A 5,279-nucleotide genomic window follows, 5' to 3' on the forward strand; every position below is an offset into this window, starting at 1 on the left:
GGTCTCTTTTATGGGCCCCTCCTTTGCCTCCTCTCTTCTAACTGTGGAAATTCCTGAAGGATTAGTTCTGGGTTCACTTCTATTCTCCATATACACACACTCACTCGTTGAATTCTTTTGTGCCCACGGATTCAACTACCACCTCTGAGCAGATGATTCCCAAATCTACTTCTCCAACTCTCTTTTTCCCCCTCTGAAGTCTCATATTTCCTCTTGCCTTCAAGACACCTCTACTTGCATGTCCTACCAACACCTCTAACTTTACATGTCAAAAACAGAACTCCTTATCTTCCCAGCGAAAGCCTGTCCTCCCCTTGATTTTTCCATCACTGTAGACAACACCACCATCCTGCCTGTTTCTCAAGCTGGTAACCTTGGTGGTATCCTTGACTCCTCTTTTCATTTAAGCCACATATTCAATCTATCTCTAAATGCTTTTGGTTCAACCATCACATCATTGCTAAAAACCACGCTTTTTTCTCCACCCAAATTGCTACCACTTTAATCCAAGCACTTATTCTATCCCTCCTTGATTACTATGTCAGCCTCTTTGCTGGCTTCCCTGCCTCTTGTCTTTCCTGAATCCAGGCCATGCTCCACTCTACTGCCCCGATCATTTTTCTGCAAAAATGTTAAGTTCATATTTCCCCATTCCTCAAGAACTTCCAGGGGTTGCCCAGCTGACTTCACATCAAACAAAAATTCCTTACCATTTACTTTAAAACTATTAATCACCTTGTTCCCTCCTACCTCATCTTGCTGTTCTCCTGCTACAGCCTAGACTGCACACTTTGCTCCTCTAATGCCAACCTACTCACTGTACCTCAATCTTAATAGTGTTGGTATTTATTAAGCGCTTACTATGTGCAGAGCACTGTTCTAAGCGCTGGGATATACAGGGTAATCAGGTTGTCCCACATGAGGCTCACAGTCTTAATCCTCATTTTACAGATGAGGTAACTGAGGCACAGAGAAGTGAAGTGACTTGCCCACAGTCACACAGCTCACAAGTGGCAGAGCCGGGATTCAAACCCATGACCTCTGACTCCCAAGTGCGTGCTCTTTCCACTGAGCCACGCTTGTCAACCTCACCTCTGACTCTCACCCATGTTCTGCCTCTGTCCTGGAACACCCTCCTTTTTCATATCTGACAACCACTCTCTCCATCTTCAAAGCCTTATTGAAGGCAAATATTTTCCAAGAGGCCTTCCCATACTAAGCTCTTATTTTTCCTTTTCTAACTCCTTTCTGTGTCACCCTTATTTGCTCCCTTTATTCACCCCTTCCTCATTCCCATGACACTTAGTACATATTTGTATTTTATTTATATTAATTTCTGTCTGTCAGTGGGAAGGGAATGTGTCCACCAACTCTGTCATATTGTACTCTCCCAAGTGCTTAGTACAGTGCTCTGCACTTAGCAAATTTTAATATGTAGTGGAAAGGGCATATTTGAATAAAATCTCCAAAAAGAACCCTTTCAACCCCTCATATGGAAGGTGAAACCTCTTCCTGAATTTAATAACTAAGATTTCCTCAGCAGATAAACATCTATTTTCCCTAAGCTAATTTGAAATTTTATAAATTTCAAAGAAGGAAATGTAGATTTTTGGAATTGAATGAAATGGAAATGAAGTAACTTTAGAAAATATTCATACTTTACAAGAAATATGGTGTGTTCACCCTTCTCAGGATCACACCTGGAGAGTTTCTGGTACTCTACCAGTCTCGGCTATGGGAGAGAGAGTCAAGCAGAGGCCTACCCATTCCATTCCTAGCTTGGCCAGTGGTTAGTGAGTGGAAGACAATCCGCTACAAGTTAAAACTCACCTATACTGAGCAGCAGCAGCATGGGAGGGAGTCAAGGGCAGAGACTCAACTTTACTGCGTTGAAGAAGACAATGGTAAACCACTTCCATGTTTTTACCAAGAAAAGTTTACAGATCCACTCCAGAACAATTGCATATGGAGGTGGGGCATTCTAGGAGAGATTTGTGCTCAACAGCATATCCTTCCTGACTAAAAACAACACACTGTTGGTGAGATTTTTATCATTAAGTGCAGTATGGAAAGCTTTCAGGATTGCTAATTCCTTTGCTTCACTACACATAAATGTTGTCTTTTATTACACTATTGTTTTTGCTACCCATGGTGCCTGGAATCATTTTCATTATTTTTTCTTTGGGCCACTATATTACAAAGCCTCCACTTTAAGACAGTCATGCCACTTTTAGTTGCTGTTTTCTAAACTGATCTTTTTTTTTTGCTAGGGTTTTCCAATTGTCCTTAGAGATTGTGTTTCGTTGTTTCTTTAAAGGGTTGGCTTGTTTGCTATCATTCCATATGAGCTCACTATAGAGCCACTATTTGGGTATCAGTTATTTTCACATTAGGCACACAGTAAAAGTGTTATGTGATAAGCTTTGTGCAAGTATTAAAATGCATACCAGAACATCAGTAGTTCTGATCCTGTCTTGCCCTTCAATATTAAGTATGGCTCATGGATGGTGTTTGTGGAACTGTTCTATTAGTGAGATATGAGGTTTTAGACCCAAAGTTGTTTTTTTTTGTGGTATTTGTTAAGTACTTACTATGTGTCAGACACCATTCTAAGTGCTGGGGTAGATACAAAGTAATCAGGTTGGACACAGTCCATGTTCCACATGAGGCTCACAGTCTTAATCCTTATTTTGCAAAGGAGGGAACTAAGGTATAGAGAAGTTAAATGACTTGCCCAAGGTCACACAGCAGACTAGTGGTGGAGTCAGGATTAGAACCCAAGTCCTTCTGACTCCCTAGGCCATAGTCTATCCACTAGACAACACTGCTTCTAAATGGTATTGATAGTATAACCATTCTGTTTTAAATGGTATTTGTTAAACACGTATTATGTGAAGCCCTGTTTTAAGCACCGAGGTATACTAGTAAATCAGATCAGACACAGCCCCTGTCTCACAATGGGCAATCTCAGTTGGAAAGAGAACAGATATTTAATCTCCATTTTACATTTGAGGAAAATGAGGCATAGAGAAGTAAAGTGATTTGCCCAAGGTAAGTAAGGAAGCAAGGAGCAGAGCAGGGATTAGAAACCAGATCCTCTAACTGCCAGATCCTTGCCTTTTTCACTTGCTCTTCTCAGAGTTGTTTATTTAGTGCTTATGGAGTACTGGGCACTTTCAACTACTTAGGAGAGCACAATGGTAAGAAGACAAACAGAGAACTGCCTTCAAGGAGCTTACAGTTTAACGGGAGAAGACAAAAAAAATCTATTTGCAGGTAATGAAAGGTCCAGGACTCAAACTATAGCAGTTTTACACATCTTCAATTTGGTCTAATTGCAAATGTCATTTTGCGACCTCATTCTTGTCAGCTTCCCAAAGGACAAACATGTATTGTTGATTCATTTTCTACCTCTTTGTTACTTTACATCATTGCACAGTGTGCTGCCCAAGTAGCAAAATTCAGGGGCAGCATACCACTTTATGTCATTGATAAATATAGCATTAGCTCTGTGCAGAGTTTGCCAGGTGTGTGTTGGTTCAAAACCTCAATTTTCTTCTGAACAATTCTCAGTTCACGGTTCTCTGCTGATTCAGAGGAGTGGTTTATACTCCTCTGCACTTCTTATATGTGCTGCCAAAGCATAGCCATCTCTGTATAGGAATTCATGAATGATTGATTCAAGGTCTTTCAATAATATTCTGAGTTTGTTGAGCTGAGTTTTCCAGTTTCCCAAAATTCGTAGTGTGATACAATCTTCTAGATTTCTTATTGTGTCCTCCAACTTTGTTACATTTAATAGGTTGACTGAGAATGGACCTTATACTTAGCCATGTTTTCCTTTCTTTATGATATCTGTTAAGTGTTTATTATGTGTCAAAACACTGTTCCACCCGATGGAGTAAATACAAGTTAATAAGGTTGGACAGAGTCCTGGTCCTGCATTGCTGCATGGGGTTCACTATGTAAGTAGGAAGGAGAACTGGAGAACTGAGGCACAGAGAAGTTAAGTGAGTTGCCCATGGTCACACGCAAGCATTTGGCAAAGGTGGAATTAGAACCTAGGTCCTCTGACTCCCAGGTCCATGCTCTCTCCACTAGGCCACGCTATTTTTCATTCATTCAATAGTATTTATTGAGTGCTTACTATGTGCAGAGCACTGTACTAAGAGCTTGGAATGTACAAATTGGTAACAGATAGAGACAGTCCCTGCCCTTTGATGGGCTTACAGTCTAATCGGGGGAGACAGACAGACAAGAACAATGGCAATAAGTAGAATCAAGGGGAAGAACATCTCATTAAAACAATAGCAAATAAGTAGAATCAAGGTAATGTACATCTCATTAACAAAATAAATAGGGTAATGAAGATATATACAGTTGAGCAGATGAATACAGTGCTGAGGGGAGGGGACGGGAGAGAGGGAGAAGCAGAGGAAAAGGGGGGAGAAGAGGGTTTAGCTGCGGAGAGGTTGGGGGGGGGGTAGAGGGAGCAGAGGGAAAAGGGGAGCTCAGTCTTGGAAAAGGGAAGCTATTTTTCCTTCAACATCAATCTTACAGGATCAACAGGATCTTACAGAGGCCCTCTAATATTGATATTAGGCAGTCATATCTGTGCACTAATCTTTGTGTCTTCATAAACTTTCTTAGTAATTGCTTGAGTTCAAATCTACTGACCAATGCTTTTGTAAGGTTTAATTTCACTCCTATATCTGATGTGCATGAAAGTCTTGTCTGGTGATTCCCATAGAGGTCTGAAAGACATATGTCGGCCCGCCACCTAAAACTCAACATGAGCAATACTGAGCTCCTCATCTTCCCTCCCAAACCCGGTCCTCTCCCAGACTTCTCTATCACCGTGGATGGCACGACCATCCTTCCCATCTCTCAGGCCCGCAATCTCGGTGTCATCCTTGACTCGTCCCTCTCATTCACCCCACACATCCTATCCGTTACCAAGACCTGCCGGTTTCACCTCTACAATATCGCCAAGATCCGCCCTTTCCTCTCCACCCAAACGGCTACCTTACTATTACGGGCTCTCGTTATATCCCGGCTAGACTACTGTGTCAGCCTTCTCTCTGACCTCCCTTCCTCCTCTCTTGCCCCGCTCCGGTCTATTCTTCACTCTGCTGCCCGGCTCATCTTCCTGCAGAAACGATCTGGGCATGTCACTCCCCTTCTTAAACAACTCCAGTGGTTGCCTATCGACCTCCGCTCCAAACAAAAACTCCTCACTCTAGGCTTCAAGGCTCTCCATCACCTTGCCCCTTCCTACC

At 42.1% G+C, this 5,279-nt stretch overlaps 1 non-coding gene across 1 annotated transcript; it reads left to right on the plus strand.

Annotated features, from left to right (window-relative positions):
* The first annotated feature begins 1,682 nt into the window (after positions 1-1,682).
* On the plus strand, positions 1,683-1,820 carry LOC114811582. Its single transcript, XR_003759278.1, has one exon. It is a non-coding gene; the product is annotated as a small nucleolar RNA SNORA7 (small nucleolar RNA).
* The last annotated feature ends 3,459 nt before the right edge of the window (positions 1,821-5,279 follow it).

The sequence above is a fragment of the Ornithorhynchus anatinus genome, chromosome 4 (assembly GCF_004115215.2).
Source record: "Ornithorhynchus anatinus isolate Pmale09 chromosome 4, mOrnAna1.pri.v4, whole genome shotgun sequence".
Classification (NCBI taxonomy): Eukaryota; Metazoa; Chordata; class Mammalia; order Monotremata; family Ornithorhynchidae; genus Ornithorhynchus; species Ornithorhynchus anatinus.